The sequence below is a fragment of the Scyliorhinus canicula genome, chromosome 4 (assembly GCF_902713615.1).
Source record: "Scyliorhinus canicula chromosome 4, sScyCan1.1, whole genome shotgun sequence".
NCBI classification, from domain to species: Eukaryota; Metazoa; Chordata; class Chondrichthyes; order Carcharhiniformes; family Scyliorhinidae; genus Scyliorhinus; species Scyliorhinus canicula.
In genome coordinates, this window is record NC_052149.1 from 206,130,220 (window position 1) to 206,149,744 (window position 19,525).

The 19,525-nt window shown below is 51.0% G+C and overlaps 1 pseudogene; it reads right to left on the reverse strand.

The window, feature by feature from the left end:
- The window catches only part of LOC119965331, a 101,751-nt pseudogene extending 86,634 nt beyond the window's left edge, over nt 1-15,117 (reverse strand).
- Nucleotides 15,118-19,525: the final 4,408 nt, after the last annotated feature.

Genomic DNA, 19,525 nt, shown 5'->3' on the forward strand with positions numbered 1-19,525 from the left:
CAGCTGCATGCTGGGCCTGGCCTCCGCCAGTCTGGGCCCTCGGCTGCTCCGACCTCCACCTGCTGTACCTGCTCAGCTGTGATGTGCGACCCAGACTGTGACTCAGGAGCCTCATCACTAAATAGGCCAACCGGGGTGAGTGTCTCTGGGATGGTGGATGGTGTGGGAGAAAGCTGTGCCGCAAGCTCGAGGTCGTCTTGGGTGGACGCCTCCTCGATGTCATCGGCCCGCTGAGAGGCCGCAGGGCGTTCGCGGGCCATTTCTCTATCTTGTGGTGTCGCCGCCCTCTGGCCGTCCTGCTCCACAGATTCGGTTGGGGAGGATGGGACTCCCCGCTGATCAGGCACTCGGGTGAGTTGGGGGCAGATGCCTGTGTCCGTCTGGAGCCAGACGGCCCTGGTCGTTCGGCATCACGTCCTAGGGAAGAGAATGAAACGGGTTATTTAGAGACGCTCGGTCGGGCGCTGGACGGTCCCAGTGGGCAGAGTGTGAAGGGACAGAGGATGGGGGAGATATCCCAGTGGGCAGGGTGTGTGATGGGACAGAGGAGGGGGAGGTGTCCAAGTGGGCAGGGTGTGTGAAGGGACAGAGGATGGGGGAGGTGTCCAAGTGGGCAGGGTGTGTGAAGGGACAGAGGATGGGGGAGGTATCCCAGTGGGCAGGGTGTGTGAATGGACAGAGGATGGGGGAGGTATCCCAGTGGGCAGGGTGTGTAATGGGACAGAGGATGGGGGAGGTAGTCCAAGTGGGCAGGGTGTGTGAAGGGACAGAGGATGGGGGAGGTATCCAAGTGGGCAGGGTGTGTGAAGGGACAGAGGATGGGGGAGGTATCCCAGTGGGCAGGGTGTGTAAAGGGACAGAGGATGGGGGAGGGGGGGTGTTTGTCATGCAGGGTTGTCTCACTTGTTGCAGATCCGCCAACCTCGCATTGCGCGATCTCCCGAGTAGCAGATCCGCCAACAAGGTCCAGGGCCCTCTGCTCAAAAGTGGTGAGGGGCTGCAGGATGGGCGAACCCCCTCCCATCTTGTTACGATCACGGGTGTTGTGAGCGGTCTTGTCCTGTTGGGGGAGGGGGCATAGGTAGATTATTACAATATGGCAGGTATCAGCAGTCCGTTCAGATACTGGTACAGTTTGTGGGTCAAGTTGTAATAAGACGATTGCATCTCTCCATGGGGGCCAGAGCGCTGGGTCTTTGACAACTTTGTGAACCACCCTCAACTCACTCTGCCACAATCCCCCTCCACCCCCCGTGCCAGGGGGGGAGGTGGGTGATTAAGTAAAGGGGGGGGAGGGATGGTTGTGACTCGGGGGCACCCTCTTGGCACTTACCCTGACAGCCCTGGTGAGGTCGTGCATCTTCTTCCGACACTGGTCAGCTGAACGAGGGGTCTGCCCCCAGCACTTACGGCAGCAGCAACCTCACGCCAGGCCTGGCGCACCGCGCTGGCAGGGTGGCGATGCCCTCTACGCGGGCAGATGATGCCCCTCCTCTGCTCGATGGAATCGAGCAGCATCTCCACATCAGCCTCCACAAATCGCGGGGCTGCTCTCCTCAGCTCCGACATCTTGGCCTACAGTTTCCGTGCTCGCCCGCGCCTTTTTACGGCGTCGGGCGGCGTCACGTGGGCGTGTTCGTAGCGTCGCCGCGTTCCGGCGTCGTCGCGCACGTGATTGACGCGGCCCCGTTCCTAGCCCATTTCCCGGACGTGAATACCTCGGGAAATGGGTTGTGTCGGGCAGTCGCAAAACTCGGCCGTTTTCACGGCCAACTTCGCGATTTTCCACGGATGCGGAGAATCGCGCCCTTTGTGTTGGAAATGAAAGGGTTCTCATGTTTAGTAGATCACAGGAGACGAGCACATATGATTGCAGTCTGATAATCAAAGTGATTTTAACCCGCAAGATCTTTTTTTACTAACCCATGAATGTGTTCATCAGATTTGAAATAATGATAGGCAGTGACACAGTTTAATACATAGAATCATAGATATAGAATTTACAGTGCAGATGGAGGCCATTCGACCCATCGAGTCTGCACCGGCCCTTGGAAAGGGCACCCTACCTGAGCCCACTCCTCCACCCCATCCCAGTAACCCCACCTGACCTTTTGGACACTAAGGGCAATTTGTCATGGCCAATCCACCTAACCTGCACATCTTTGGACTGTGGGAGGAAACCGGAGCACCCAGAGGAAGCCCACGCACACACGGGAAGAATGTGCAGACTCCGCAGAGACAGTGACCCAAGCCAGGAGTCGAACCTGGGACCCTGGAGCTGTGAAGCAATTGTGCTAACCACTATGCTACCGTGCCGCCCATCCGATGGAGAATATTATCATTTTCATCTCTGTCTCTCAAGCCATTCCATCCATTCTTTATATTTGTTTCCCAGCACAGTATTACAAAATCAGTAGGCAATAATTAAACAGTAGAGTCACAAATTATTATGTGAGATGGGGATGGAGAAAGAGATCAAATTTAGGGTGAGTGATAAGCTTGCATGGCCTCAGCGTGATTCATGGATTTTAATTGATTGGTTGTGGCATCAAAAAGCCAGGACAGAGCCTCGCCAGATTGCAGGGGGAAAGACAAGGAAGTCGGCTGGTGGAAGTGAGATTTCAGACAGTGGGAACCCAGCAACGGGAACCTCAGACAATATTGACGTAGGTCATGAAAGAGAGAGGGGAGGAGCAGATCTAAGACAGGGAAGACCAAGTTCCCTTGTGGGACCTGGAGAAGTGCATCTGCTAAATTATTTGCCACATTTCTTCTGGCCATGGATCCAGCTGGAAAATGCTTTGGCCAGTGAGGCCAGTGTATTACACAATTTGCATGATCCAAGGTTCGACTGACAGCGTCATACCCAGATTTCTGAATATTTATGAGGACCCTATCTAGCTACAACAAGTAGCTCACATGCCTAGAAACAAGTTAAATAGACGTTGTTGCAGCAGGTGGTGAGGTTTAGTCCCCGCTTTAACAATGCCCCTTTCCCACTTGTCCTGCTTCTGTCAGATGCTGGGGGGTTAAAACCTGATCTGAAGACTGATTCTGGCAGAGTTTACTGAAGAAATAGCTCACCTGTCTGATAATTGCCCAGCCAAAAAGCAACCAATCAGCACTCCTATGAAGTACACTGACATGGAAAATGGCCCTTTCCAGGCATTGCCACACACCAAGTCCCACTGAAACGCAAAAAGACATTTTAAACACTCCACATTTTTGATTTGAGGAAAATTACAGAATAGCTATTTTACTGCACTGGACCCAAGAGTGGAGATAAACAGAATGCAAGAGAAATAAATTCAGAAGCAGGTCTGATCAACAAGGTACTAAAATCAGGATTACTCCCAGTGCCACGTGTTAGCGAGATCAGGAGTGGGAGAATACGTGTCTGGAGGGAGGTAGAAATGAAAGACAGAAAAGAAGAAAATGAAAGTTGAAGACAGAGGAAACAGGGTTAGCAGCAATTAGGGTCATTGTACAAAATGTATAAAAATTTGAAAAGGAGAAGTCTAAAGGCACTGTTTCTGAATGCATATAACGTTCACAGTAAGATTTATGTGGTAATCCAACCACTGTATATATGTGTGCTTGCAGTAGGGGATGTATGGCCGTACCTGTATTACAGGTTTCTCCGGTAAGCCCCTGCCGGCTAGCTCCGCCCACAGGGAGCTGTATAAATATTCGTAGGTTTCACTGAGATGCCATTCTACAGCTGCCGCCGGAGGAATAGCATCTCACTGTAATAAAGCCTCTCTTGTACATCTCTTGAGTCTTTGTGTACAATTGTTAGCGCCACTATATATGAAATACGATAGATGAATTAATCGTACAAATAGATGTGAACAATATAATATGATTGTGATTACGGAGACATGGGCCAAAATTCTCCAGTGGTTAGGATTCTCTTTGCCCCCTGGCAGTGCACTGCCACCTGTGGGTTTCCCGGCAGTAGCGTGGGGCTTTGATCGGAATTCCAAATAACAAGCCACGAGCAGAGAATCCCGCCGCCAGCGAATGGCACACCACCGAGAAACATGGGGCTGGGGGAGCGGAGAATCCAGCCCATGGCTACAGAGTGACTAATGCTGTGAACAGAATATCCAAAGTGCATCAATCATCTTTGTGACCTCCTCGAAAAACTCTATCAAGTTAGTTAATTCATTGGATAACTTCATTAAAAGGCAGGACGGTGCAGAGGCAATCACTAATATTTGAGGAAATAATGTGCAGTTTGGCAGACTATGTTCTCCCACCAAAGATTAATCCCCTCTGAAATGCGCTCACGTTGGGTGTGGTGGCCAGAGATGATTCACTATCCCTTGCCATGTAAATTTAGGAATGGTGGGATTGCAAGGGATTCCCTCGTGAATCCCGCTGTTGGGCCATCATTTTCAGCAGGTGGTCCGATGGGGAGGACCGGGCGGCTAACCCCCCCCTCCATTCAGCAATGCAATTCCACACCCATCTCCACCATGGGATTTGCTGGGTCACTCCCTCCCTCAACATGAGGGTGAACCGACTTCCTCCCCCCAGGGACCCTATAAGAGAGGCCCTCACCTGAGACCCCATAACAGAAACAGCTGCCTGGAAGTGAGGTAGGTCCAGTCAGAAACCATGAAAGAAAATAACTGCTTAAAACTCACCTATCCCTTATATCTGCTGGCTCAGATAGAAAAAGCAACAACTTTAAATTCCTAGAAAGTAAAAACGACATCCTCAGAATTTAAACGCCCTCAGGTCCTTTGATCTGTAAGGCTTTTATTATTCATGCCAATGAGAAACTGCTTTTACTGGGCTGTGAATGACAGCTTCCAGATAGCCAGATGGCTGTATTGTTAATTTAATTTCCCTTCATGCTTGAATAGATCTCAAGTACCCGGTTGTGAATGTACCCACAATGTTTATAAACATCTAGCTGTGACTGACAGCTCTCGACCACATTGAAAGCACTAAAGTCCTTTCTGCTGAAGGGGGCTCTCTGTTATAGGGGAGGGATATCTCTCATAATTTTAAACATCTCAATCAGGTCCCCATTCAGTCTCCTTTGCTCCAAGAGAAACAACCCCAGTTCATCCAATCTCTTCAGAGCTAAATATTCCAGCCCATGCAATATCCTGGTTAATCTCCTCTGCACCCTTTTAAGTTCTATCACATCCCTCTTATAATTTGAATTCCAGGATTGTACACAATACTCTAGCTGTGGCCTAACTAGCGTTTTATATAGTTCCACTAAAAAACTAACTTAATTAGTTTGACCAATTATACCATATGCCTTTGGATCCACTTTATCCACCTGCTCTGCCTTCGGAAGCACTTTATCTACCTGCTCTGCTACCTTAAGGGACCAGTGTACATACACACCAATGTCCTTCTGATCCTCTGTGCTTCCCAGGGTCCTGCAATTTATCATACAATTGCAATGTTAATGTAAGCCTATTTGTGACACTAATAAATATATTATTATTATGTATTCTCTTGCTTTATTAGTCCTGTCCATGTGCATCACACTTTTCTGGATTGAATTCCATTTTCCACTTGTCAGCCCATCTATATCCACCTGTAATCTAAGGCTATCCTCCTCACTATTTACCATCCTACCAATTTTCGTATCATCTGCGAACTTGCTGATCAACCCTCCAACATTCATATCTAAATCATTTATATGAACAACAAACACAAGGGCCCCCACATTGATCCTCATGGGACCCCACTGGACACAGGTCTCCAGTCAGAAAAACAGCCCTTAACCACCACCCACTGCTTCCTGCCACTCATCCAACTCTGGATCCAATTTGCCACATTTCCTTGGATCTCATGGGATCCTACCTTCACCATCAATCTCCCATGTGGGACCTTATCCAAGTTGACTATGTCAAATGCATTTCCCTCATCTACTCACCTGGTCACCTCTTCAAAAAATTCAATCAAGTTGGTTGGACATGACTTACTTAGTAAAACCATACTGACTGTTCTTGATTAATCCCAACCTCTCTGAATGCAAATTAATTTATCTTTTAGAATTGTTTCCACTAGTTTCCCCACCACTGAGGTGAAACTGAATGGCCCTGTAGTTTCCTGGTTTCTCCCTTCTGAAATAATGGCACCATATTGGCTACTCTCCAGTTCTCTAGCACCTTTCCTGTGGCCATCGAGGAATTGAAGATTATTGCCAGTGCCCCTGCAATTTCCTCCCTCACCTCACCCAACAGCCAGGGATACATTTCATCTAGCCCTGGGGATTTGTCCACCTTTAAACCTGGCAGACCACTCAGAACCTCTTCTCTGTCTATTTTAATCTCTTTAATTTTATCATAGTCCTTCTCCCTGATTCGTATACCCACACTGGCCCTTTCACGGTGAGCACCAAGACAAAGTATTCATTTAGAAGCCTACATTCATCCTTCGGCTCCACGCACAAATGACCACTGTGGTCCTTAAAGGACTCTTTCCCTAGTTATCCTTTTATCCTTAATATACTTGTACAACAATTTAGGATTTTCCTTTATTTCATCTGCCAGTATCCTTTCATGTCCCCTTTTTACTCTCCTAATTTCCTTTTCAAGTTTAATTTTGCATAATCAATACGCCCCTGGGGTTTCTGCTGTTTTGAGCCCTCACTATCTGCCATAAGCTTTTGATATCCAGAGTTAAGTGGATTTATTCACCCTTTTTCTTGATTGGAACATGTTGGCCCTGTACACTCCTATTTCCTTCTTGGATGCAGCCCACTGTTCTGTCACAGATTTACCGAAACGTGCCTCCCAGTCCACTCTGGCCAAATCATATCTGATGTAAAACTGGGCTTACCCCAGTTTAGAACTTTGATTTCAGGCCCATCTTTGTCCTCTTCCATAACAATCTTGAATCTAATGGAGTTATGATCATTGTCTACAAAATTCTCCCCCATTGATAATTTAACCACTTGCTTGTCTTTGTTACCCAAAACTAAGTTCAGGATGCCCCCTCCCTTGTGGACATTTTACATACTGGCTTAACAAGTTTGCCTGGATGCATTTTAAGAATTCCCATCCTCTAAACCATTTACTTTGACGAGCCAAGTTAACGTTGGGGATGTTGAACTCCCCCACCATGACAAACCTATTACTTCGACACCTCTGAAATCTGCCAACATATCTTCTCTCTTATTTCTCTCAGATTGTCAGGGGGCCTATAGAACACTCCCAGCAATGTGTTGCCAATTTGCACTGGAAACAACAATAATGTTGCCCTTTTTATATTGAGTGATATTGCTTTTCAGAGTCGCCAGGTATCAGATGATGATACCACCACAAGGTTCAACCAGATAGTGATCAAAGACCCAACAACCAGTAAGTTAGTTCAAGTTCAATAATAGTTTATTTACACACAAGATTAACTCACACATGCAACATAAAACACTACAAGCTAAATTATACCTAACACTACAACAACCTGTACTTAACTTCAGGCACCTGGCTTTGGCAGAGGAACAAGGCCTTTGTTTGGATCTGTAGTGGCTGGGTCTAGAGAAGTAACTTCAGTTCTGCTGGGCTCATCTGTCTGGTAGCGATCGTTGATCATGAACTTGCTTCAGGTCGTGGTGCTGCAGTTGGCTTCAGGTATAGGCCGGGGGAAAGAGTGCCGGTGTGCCAGGGCCAAAAGAGATCGAACACATGGTAGTGTCTCTCTTTATCCTTTGGTGTTTCACGCTCTTTCGAGCGGTCCTTAGCTTTGGACGCAATAATTTGGCAGGCTTTGATTACTGCCTTCGATTTGGGCCAATAAAGGGATGGATACCTTGATGGCTGGGTGTGTCCTGAGCGGTCATTGACCTTGGCTGTTTGGGCTTCCTGGGTGAAGGGAGTGGCGCCGATGTGTCTGGAATTGTATCTGATACCTGAGTACCAGTCCTTTGTTCTGGGGAAATGGGTCAGTAGAATGCAAATCGGCTCGGGGTTTCGATACTGTCTGGTTCTCTATTAGCAAATATACATTTAGGCTCTGAGTTTGCCTGAATTCTGTATTGGCCATATTTCCCTTGAGTCTTTGCAAGTGTCCCTCTTTCCTTTGTCAGTGGCCATCCCAGATGGCTACAAATGTGATTACTCCTTTTTGGTTTTTAAGTTCTACCCATATGGCTTCAGTTGAAGACCTAAGATGTCACTCCTCCTTCCTACTGTAATGGATTCCCTGATCAAAATTGTCACACCCCCTCCTCTTTTACCTGCTCTATCTTGCCTGAAGAACCTGTATCTTGGAATGTTGAGCTGCCAGCCCAGTTCCATTGACAGCAATTACATCATAACCTCATGTTTTAATTTGCATTAAAATAAATACCATCCAATCTTCCCAAACTCCCTTACGGTTTAACTGGTCTAGACATTCTATGCTTTGATGCCTCTTCACCCTCTCTCAGGATCCCAGAAAGTAATGTGTCAGAAAGGAATGTATAACTGTTACAATGCACATTAATTCTTGAAATATTAGCCATTGCCTATCCATCATCATGCATATTAATGAACTTGCCCAATCTATTTTAGCCAAGTCACACCTCATAACTCATGTATTTTCCTTAGCTTAGATTTAGAGTTGTTTCAGATTGGACTTTGTCACTTTCGATCCTAATGAAGAATTCTATCAGGTTATGTTTAAGTAATATGGGATAATTATAAACAGTGCTAGCCTCACAAGAACTTGGAGTGCGGGGGCCTTGCAGAGGTGTGAAGGCACTCAACATCACCTCTAATGCAGAGTTACAAGCTACAATATTGTAAAAATTGTATAACGTGCCCTGCTGATGTTAAATGCGAGGGTATCCAAAAACCCAGAAGGGTAGCGGTTCTTTGTGGTTATATATAGAATTTTGCATAATGTGAGAAAAGATATGTGCAAACTAGGGAGGAAAATTCCAGTCGTTTTGTGGTTAATTAATAAAGGATATTTATTAACTTAAAAGTAAACACACAAGAAGGACGATAATACACTACGGATCCAGTGGGCCCAGTTTTCCAAAAATAAGAACTAAATTGGCTAAAATTAAATTACAAATGAAGAAACTTGAACTAGAGATGCAGGAAAAGTGAAAAGAAACTGAAAGAGCTAAGAGAGAGAGCACAAGAGCGAGATAGCTAAGAGAGAGCAAGAGAGAGGTGAGAGTGTGAGAGTGAGGGAGCTAAGAGCGCGAGTGCGGCACGGTCGCACAGTGGTGAGAACTGCTGCCTCATGGCGTTCGATCCCGGCCCTGGGTCGCTGTCCACGTGCAGTTTGCACATTCTCCCCAACTTTGCATGGGTCTCACCCCCACCTAAAAAGATCTGCAGGGTCGGTGAATTGGCTACTCTAACCTGCCCCTTCATTTGAAAAAAAGAATTGGGTACTCTAAATTTCAAAAAGGTTTTGCAACCGAGCCACGAAAGCGAGAGCGAGTAGGCGAGAGAACGTTCAGAGCGTCAGAGCGCTGAGAGTGAGAGCACGGGTGCCAAGAGAGCGAGAGGGTGCACATGCCAAGAGCGCACGCTCAGACAGTGAGCGCGTGGGAGCGCGCTTCAGAGTGAGAGTGAGTGCGACAGCCCGCAATCAGAAAGCGAGAGTGTGAGAGGCCACACTCAAAGAGCAAGAACTCAAGCTCAGAGAGGCGGCATGGTCGGAGAGTATTTAGCACTGTTGCTTCACAGCACCAGAGTTCCGGGTTCGATTCCCGATTGGGTCACTGTCTGTGCAGAGTCTGCATGTTCTCCCTATGTCAGCATGGGTTTTCTCCGGTTGCTCCAGTTTCCTCCCACAAGTCACAAAAGACTAGCTGTTCGGTTATTTGGACATTCTCAGTTTTCCCTCAGTGTACCTTAACAGGCGGCATATTGTTGCGACTAGGGGATTTTCACAGTAACTTCATTGCAGTATTAATGAAAGCCTACTTGTGACAATAATAAAGATTATTATTATTGAGAGAGCACGCTCTGAGAGCAAAAGTGCAAGGCTCAGAGAGAGCTTGAGAGGCCAGACTCAGAACGCGAGAGCGAGAGAGGCCGCGCACAGAGCGAGAGAGCGGGAGAGGTCATGCCCAATGAGAGAGAGAGCGAGAGGTCACGCCCAGTGTGAGAGCACGAGATGCCGCACCCAGTGAGAGAGCGCGAGAGGTCATGCCCAGTGAAAACGCATGAGAAGTCACGCCCAGTGAGAGAGCGCAAGAGGCCACGTCCAGTGAGAGCGCGTGAGTGGTCATGCCCAGTGAGAACGCATGAGAGGTCACGCCCAGTGCGAGAGCACGAGAGGTCATGCCCAGTGAGAACGCATGAGAGGTCACGCCCAGTGCGAGAGCACGAGAGGTCATGCACAGTGAAAGAGCGCGAGAGTTCATGCCCAGTGAGAACGCATGAGAGGTCACACCCCAGTGAGAGAGCACGAGAGGCCACGCCCAGTGAGAGAGAGTGCGAGAGGCCACTCCCAGTGAGAGAGAGTGCGAGAGGCCACTCCCAGTGAGAGAGAGCATGGGAGGCCACTCCCAGTGAGAGAGAATGCGAGAGGCCACTCCCAGTGAGAGAGAATGCGAGAGGCCACTCCCAGTGTGAGAGAATGCGAGAGGCCTCTCCCAGTGAGAGAGTGCGAGAGGCCACTCCCAATGAGAGAGAGTGTGGGAGGCCACTCCCAGTGAGAGAGAATGCAAGAGGCTACTCCCAGTGAGAGAGTGCGAGAGGCCACTCCCAGTGAGAGAGAATGCGAGAGGCCACTCTCAGTGAGAGAGAGTGCAAGAGGCCACTCTCAGTGAGAGGGAGTGTGGAAGGCCTCTCCCAGTGAGAGAGAATGCGAGAGGCCACTCTCAGTGAGAGGGAGTGTGGGAGGCCTCTCCCAGTGAGAGAGAATGCGAGAGGCCTCTCCCAGTGGGAGAGAGCGTGGGAGGCCACTCCCAGTGAGAGAGAATGCGAGAGGCCACTCCCAGTGTGAGAGAATGCGAGAGGCCACTCCCAGTGAGAGAATGCGAGAGGCCATTCCCAGAGAGAGAACGCGTGAGAGGCCACTCCCAGTGAGAGAGAGTGCGAGAGGCCACGCCCAGTAAGAGAACAAAAGGCCACTCCCAATGAGAGAGAGCACGAGAGACCATGGCCAGTGGGAGGGATATGTAAGAGGCCAAGCTTAGAGATATAGATGCCGCACTCAGAGAGAGTGTAAGCGGTCGCGCTCAGAGAGTGAAGCGCGACTGCACAGCTGAGACAGCGCGAGAGCCCATGCTCAAAGGGCAAGAAAGCCAGCCCTCTCAAGCAAATGGGTGTGCGCTCAGAGAGAGTGAGCGCACAAGAGCATGAGAGCCCGCCTCAGAGAGAGCATGTGCACTCAGAGAGCGTAAGAGACAGCACGAGAGTGCAAGAGCAGCGCGCTCAGAGAGCTGGCACGCTCAGAGATAGAGAGCACACATTCAGTGGAGAGAGCAAGCACGCGTGCTCAGAGAGCACAAGAACACGAGCGAGAGAGAGCATGAGAGCACAAGAGCCCGGGCTCAGAGAGAGAGAACGTGCACACTCAGAGACCAGTGGCTCTGGATTGGCACCCAACTCCCCCTCCTCCCGGTTGGTGCCTGTAGGGCTGGGGCTCACCGCAGGGTGGAGGGACAGCTGGACCGAGCCCCGGCTGTCCCTGTGTCACCTGGCTCTGCGAGACCTGGTGGCCCCCCAATGTCTGCAACACAATGCCGACACCCTCAATGATGGTCCTCAGTGATTGGGGCAAGACCTGGAATGCCCAAGGCAATGCCCACCTGCAACTGGGACAAGCTCCACAGCACCTCGGCTATGCCCACATGAGACAGGGACATGCCCTGCAGTGAAATGAAAATGAAAATCGCTTATTGCCACGAGTAGGCTTCAATGAAGTTACTGTGAAAAGCCCCTAGTCGCCACATTCCGGCACCTGTCCGGGGAGGCTGGCCCCATCAAGGTCCACCTGCTACTGGTTCACGTCCCTCAGTGACTGAAACATGTTGCTGTGCCGCTCAGCCATGGCCGTCACCAACTGAGCCACACCTTGGACACCTTAACCAGGAGGAGGTGATCCTGCTTCCACCTGACATGTATTAGCAACTGTGTGGTGCTCTCCAGAATGCGCCCCATCCCCCTGTCAACTACTGTGGCCCACCAAGGTGTCTGTCTCTGTGCTGGTGGAGGGTGGGGATGACAGCAGTGCCGTGAATACGTTGATGCCACAAATACACTGGTGTCCTCGGAGCTCTCAACGTGTTACCGTGCGAGGCGGGGTACCACGCCGGATGGGCTAGCACCGTCGGATGCTGATCCTGCTGGAGAAGACATGTAGTCAGTGGGAGGGATGGGTCAGTCTGTGTGGAACCTCACCTCTGCACCACACGCTGACCTCTATGTCAGTGACAGACCTGTCCTCGGTCACCCCGTGACTCCCCAGCCCCCGTTCCTCAAAGAGGGTGAGAACTCTGATGTCTGGCACCCTGCTGCCCATCTGGGGCCTCTCCCTTTGTTGTGAGCCAACTTCTGCGGGGAACACAGAGGGGACATTGTGAGCTGCAAGGATGTGGGCGGGGGGGGGGTTTGGTTTGGAGAGTATGGGGTTGGGGCAGTACGGATGGAACTGTTGGACATGGGTGGGCCGGGTCACGGAACAGTGCCAGGCACATTCCCCGGAGAGGGAGGATTGGGATCCGGGGTCTAGTGAATCCATGGGGAGGTTGTTGATCTTCTTATGGAACTGTGTTCTAGTCCTCCTGGTGTTGCTCCCCAAGCTGGCAGCCGATGCCACATCCTTGCAGGCGGCATTAACTGCCCTGAGCCTAATGCTCTGAGACCTTGGGGGAACAGGGCATCCCATCTGGCCTCTACCACGTCCAACAATCTGCCCAGGTCAGCATCTGTGAATCATGGGGCAGGTCCCCTCGATGGTATGGCTGCGAGCTGTGTGGGGTTGGCTGTGCAGGAACGTTTAAGTGCTGCTCTCCCTTGTTAGCGGGGAGCTGGCGAGCACGGTTCTGGCGAATCAGCCGGCGGGACCATCATTTGCGACATGAAGCCCACGGGGCCTCTTTAAGTTGACCAATTAATATTTATAGTGGTGACGGCCTCACCATTCTGAGCGTCGGGGTTTCTTGCGGCAGTTGCCACTCACTACCACGCTTTTGAAATCTTTTGGTTAAATCACAACCCAAGGTGTTGCCCATTTAAAACGGGATGAGTCAAAATCTTTAACCCCCCCCCACCCCCAGAGGGTCATCATGAGTGTTAAAAAAAATAATCTTTATTGTCACAAGTAGGCTTCAATGAAGTTACTGTGAAAAGCCCCTAGTCGCTACATTCCGGCGCCTGTTCGGGTACACAGAGGGAGAAATCAGAATGCCGAATTACCTAACAGCAGGTCTTTCAGCACTTGTGGGAGGAAATCGGAACGCCCAGAGGAAACCCACGCAGACACAGGGAGAACGTGCAGACTCCGCACAGAGTCTGGTTACAGAGTACTGGGGCTGGTTTAGCACACTGGGCCAAATCACTGGCTTTTAAAGCAGACCAAGCAGGCCAGCAGCACGGTTCAATTCCTGTACCAGCCTCCCGAACAGGCGCCGGAATGTGGCGACTAGGGGCTTTTCACAGTAACTTCATTGAAGCCTACTCGTGACAATAAGCGATTTTCATTTGCATTTTTAATTTCACAGACAGTGACCCAAGCCCGGAATCGAACCCGGGACCCTGGTGCCCTGAAGCAACAGTGCTAACCAATGTGCTGTCGAGCCGCCCTTTGAAACGCACTTCTTGAAAGGCGATGGAAGCAGAATCTTGGAACATTTTTCAAGCAGAAGCGGATCAATTCTTAGTGAGCAATTAGGTTCTGTGAGTGGAAAGGACGCGGATTTGCTATCTGATCAGCAATGACCTTATTAAATTGCTGGACAAGCTGGGAGGTTGGAGTGACCGGCTCAATGTTCGTATGCGCGCTGTTGAGAGACAGACTTCGCTCGGGGCGGGGGTTCGGCTTGCTCAGCAATAACGTCAGCAGCAGGCATAATAGTCGGCAATAAAGCTAATAAAGGAAGGGACTCGGGAGAAAGGACTGTACCTGGAGCAGGTCTTAGTAGTCCATCGCGCGCGATGGCCCAGATTTCAGGGCCAGTGGTCCTGTCAGTTTCAGAGGGAAAATGAGGCTGAGCGGTGGTAGTTTCAACCTCATTACTGCCGCAAAATGCAGGACAATTTCTATTTGGCCCAATTACAATTCTCTGGATTGCCTGGTAACATTTTCCCGTCCAAAAGGGGTCCAAGGAAATTAACAAAGGTCCCTTTCTTCCGCGGTTTTGTCCAGGTACTTGATCAACCCTCCCCCAAACCTGACGATACAAGGAACACTCATTGCTTCCTTTTGACAGCTCGTCCACACCCAGCCTCAGATAGTGAAATCTAAACTGTCCTTTCAAACTCTCAATTTGAAGGCTGTAGAATCTGTGGCTAAACTAAACCAATCGACATAACAAAAAGGAAAACTTCAATTGAGATAAATTAGGCAAATCTCTAGAGGACTGGGAAAGGAGTAAGGTTGTTTTAAGAGTTAAAATTCAGATCGTGCAAGATAGAGAATTGCAGGTCATGTTTGGGTTCAAATGCTGTTATAAATAAAATCGAAATAGTTAGCCTGACATTGACTATTGCCAGTGCAATGACCGTATTCCTTCAGCCACTTACCTCGCTGACGATGGTGGAGATGTACTGATCCTTACTGTACTCCCAACCATCCAAACAGGGCTCCTGTTCCACCTCAGACATATTGATGGAATCTGGGTCGGCAAACGTCGCTGAAAGATTCCTGATCACATCCAACCGGTACCGTCTGCACTGGCTGTGCTGGAGTTTGCCTCTTTCTTGTTCCAGAGGGATAGTCCGATTCAGCCACGCTTCACTCAGATTGAGATTCCCGGGAATTAAACAGCGATGCTCCGGAATATCCCCGACAAAAACGATGGACATACGGACGAAACCGTTGGGAAAGACGATGAGGCTCAACAGGAAGAAGATAACTTTCTGGAAGGGTCCCCATTCTCCCAGGAAAGCGGTGATTTCATCGTAATCCCGCATGTTAGTGAGAGCGGGAGGACTGAGAGCGACTGACTGACTGACTTCCTCAAACTGCAGCAATTTACCTTCGGGGGCGGAGCGTAACCATAGCCTGGAGTTATTTCAAAGTTCATTTCAACCTCAATCATTTCCACTTTAATTGGTGATCTCATCTTCAGATCAAATGTACTCTTAAAGAGGTTCTTCCAATAAACACCTTTGCTCGCCAAAGACCGAAACGTTTTTATTCTTTTGACAGGAGAAAGATTTTATTGTTTGTTTAGTAACTTGATATTACAAAGTTTCATGTTGATATATTGCATATTGATGACTGAAAGGGAGAGGGGGTGCGGTGAAAATAATAATTTTAAAAAAATGTCTGGTCTTGAGTTTGTGTGGGAGAGGGAGGAAGGTTTGGAACAGTATTGAGTGTATATACCCAGCTGCCCAAAGTGTCAGACGCCCCACGTGGACGCAATTGACAGATTGAGGATTATTTGTCGTGGGCAAATAATGATGATTATTTTTTTTTACAAAACTTCTTCCAGCTGTCTCTCCCATTCTCTCCTCCCGGATATCTTTTATTTTTCGATCGGATTAAACCCCCACCAGGCATGTGATTCTCCGGGGTCAGGATTGGTATTCGAGAGCCTGACAAGCTGCAGCCACATAAAAACACTCCACTCGCCACACACGCTCAGCACAGCCATGAGGAAGTCACCCCGAAGTGGGGCACCGAGGTTCGCCAGTGGAGCTGGAGACACAGCTGGATGCCATGGAGGAGAGGTGGGATACCCTGTTCCTGGGGTGGGAAGGAGGCTGCCACCTGCCAACAGCAACCGAGCCTGGGCGCAGGTGGCTGAGGCCATGGGCCCACCGCCAGGACTAGACAGTCATGCAGGAAGAAGCTGCACAACTTCCTCAGGGTGGCCAGGGTGAGTCAGCAGCTTTGTGCCCCAGCACCACCCTGTCCCTCACTCCCCACACACATCAACGTCCCCCCCCCCCCCCCCCCTCCCCACATTGTGGCCTCAGCTGGAGGATAGGTAGGCAGTGTTGGGTGAGGATGGACAACCTCCCAGGCCAGCCAGGGTGAGTCACCACCACCACTGTGCCCCTGACACCATCCCACATACCTGTAGTCCCCGCCACCCAGAGGGCAATGGTTCCCCACCCGCCATCCCACCTCTTACCACATGCCATCACCCATATGGTCCGCCATGGCCGGGTGCCCTGCACACACAGGCCCTGGCCACATACACACCGTACTGTCCATGTCCAGATGTCTCACACAGTGCATTATCTGTTCCCCCCCCCCCCCCCCCCCCCCCCCCCCAGGAGAAGGTGACCCTCAACCGCAGCGAGTAAGAGAAGACCAGAGGGAGACACTGGACCTGCGGCGCCTCACTGTCGCAGAGCAGAGGGAAATTACCTGATTGGGATTGGAGAGTGGGCAGTCACCAAGGCAGAGGTTGGCATTGGAGATCCAAGTGAGTCCCCAATGAAATGCAATGTTCCTATGGCATCTGTGTAACCTTCTCCCCCACACACAACGGACCTACCCACGATGTAACTGTGTGTCTTGTCTTTTGTCTTGCAGGATCACCTGGCGACGAGGCTGGTCCATCAGGGGTCCCAGCTGTAACCCCGCAACTCACCTTGCAATGAGGTAGCACCTGGTGACCCATGCACCCAGCTGCAATCCCGCAGCACCCTGGAGTACCAGTCCGGGGGCAGCACCAACGCCTTATCACTGCTGTCACTGGCACCCTCTACCATCCCAGAGACACTCACCTTGGCTGGGCATTTAGTGGAGAGTCTCCTGGTACACTGTCTGGTGTGCACCACACACATGCAGTGATACATCGGGTGGAGGTAGGAACCCCTGATGGGGCGGATGGTCAGAGGGCGGCTCGATCTTGGAGATGCAGGCACAAAACCGGGATTACAGGAGGGGGTGCAGCAACATTCCAGCGTCTGCCTGTGCAGTTGGAGGAGTCCAACCACCTGCAGGAGCACAAGGTGATTATGGCAATGCGTGCCACCCAGGCCAACACTACTACGAGTGACACCCATAGAGGAGGCCTTAGTTGCGAAGGTACTGGCCATGGGTCAAGATGCCCAAGGCCTGGGACACTCTGTGTGGGCAGTGTCTAATGCACACGATACGGCGGTCATGTCACAGACAGTCATGTACCAGGGCCACACGGACATTGCAGCGATGCTCCAGAGCTTGGCTCAGTCACAACAGATCATGGCTGTGGACGTCGAGGGCATTTGCCTGGTGCTGGCTGGCCTGACCTGGTCCCTGGGAGTCATGGCACAGTCCCAGAGGAACGTAGTACAGTCTCTGTGCTCCATGGCCACGAGCATTGCGATCCTGATTGAGACGAGAGCGGGCCTTTGGGACTGGCCACGCCAGGCGGGTGGGAGCCCCCAGAGCTCCCTCCAGCTGCACGTCCATCCCAAGAAGTAGCCTGGGGTCATTAGGAACTCTGAGGGAGGAGGAAGTGATGGGTTCCGTGGTAGTGACTCCCATAGGGAGGTGCTGGAACACCTCAACGCCTCTGAATTCCCCCACCTGTCCCTGACGTATTCGATGGGCAGCAGGCAGAACAAGGTGGCGCCACGCCACCTGTGACACCAGGAAGACTGGGCACGGTCACTCCAGAGGAGACCCAGGTCACAGGGTGAGATATGTAGCAGGCTGCCTCCACAATTGATGTACCACCTGGGAGACCACCTCGAAGGAGTGTTGGGAGATGCAAGCTTAGAAAGATAGACACCAGTTAAGTTAGCCCCAGTAAAGCACACAGGAGAGGATTAGCGGGGGCACAATACTTGGAAATGTCACAATAAACACCTGTTCACTGACGTTCCGAACAGCTTTGGTCCTCTGTCTGAAGGGTGTGAGGGATGGGCTGGGCTGGTTGCAGAGGAGAGGAAGGGGCGAGGGGAAGCTGGAGGCCGGTGGTGGGAGTGCGAGAGATGGAGGTGGACAAGGACCAGGGCTCCCAGGGCAGACGGAGGTTACCCCCGAGGTCGCCGGGAATGAGGTCAGATATGTGGGACGCCATGTGCTAGGACCTACCTGGTTAGTGATCCACCACCTCACACAGCCCTGATACCTAACCCCCCACCAGCAGGCATGTGGGAATCACCCAGGTAGACAGTGGAATGTGCTACCGAAGCCAGGAGTCAGACTTCATCAAACGATGCGGAGCACCAGAGCTCATTGCAGAGCGGGTCACCATCATCTTCCATCCCATGGACTAGACCCGCTGATACTGCGAACACAGGGACCCTGTAAGTGAAGCAGGTGGGAAGCACAGAGGGGGATACAGGTGCGGGGTGGGGGTTGCGTGGTGGGGGTTGCATGGTGGGGGTGGCATGGGATGTTTGGCCTGCGGTGGGCAGGCTGCTCAGTCGGTGAACCTGGTGGCGATTAGATTGTCCTGTGCACTGTGGCCCTGATGCACATGTTGTGCGGCCTCCTGTGGCTGCCTCGGCCCAATACCCTGCCCACCTTAGTCCTCCGCTGCATTCTCCTCATCGACCGAGGCCTGGCATTCATCCTCCTCCTCCAGCATGTTGTCCCTCTGCTGTATGATGTTGTGGAGGACGAAACAGGCCACTACGATGTTGGCGACTCTCCAAGGGCTATACTGGAAGGCCCCAGGCACCTAAACCGCTTCTTCAGGACATCAATGCACTACTCAATGATGCTCTTGGTTGTTGCATGGACACCATTGTAGCGGTTCTCCACATCAATCGAGGGCTCTGGATAGGTGTCATCAGCCACGACCACAGCAGATAATCCCTGTCGCCCAAGAGCCAACCCCTCACCTGAAGGAGCTCCTCAAAGGTGTTGGGAACCGATGAGTGCGCCGGATGAAGCCATCGTACATGCTTCTGGCATAACGGGCGCAGACATGTACAATATGCAGCCAGTGGTCACACACCAACTGCACATTGAGGGAATGGAAACCCTTCTGGTTTGTGAAGGACTCCACCTCATGTGGCGGTGCTCGCAGAGGAACAGGCGTCCCATCGATCACTCACTGGGTCTGGGGCATCCCAGCGATGGCAGGGTATCCCGCTGCCCAAGCAGCCTGGTGGGCACGGTCCATATTCAGGTCGATGCATTGTGCTGCCCAGGCATATAGGGCCTCCCCAACAGCATAGATGCACATGTGCATGCAAGTCTGGGAGATCTCAGACAGGTCCCTACTCGGTGCCGGGAAGGACCCCGTGGCATAATAGTTCATAGCAACCGTCACTGTGACAGTCACCAGGAGTGGGTACCCTCCGCTATAATCCAGATGTGCCATAATCTGGCAGATATGCCATACAGTATCCCTGGTTACCTGGTCCTCAAACAACAGGCACTGCTGGTATATACAAAGCCTGATGCGATGCTTCCTTCCCACCTCCTTTGCTTGTTGGACGCCTGGCTCTCTCTGCTCCTCAGCGGGCTCCTGCTC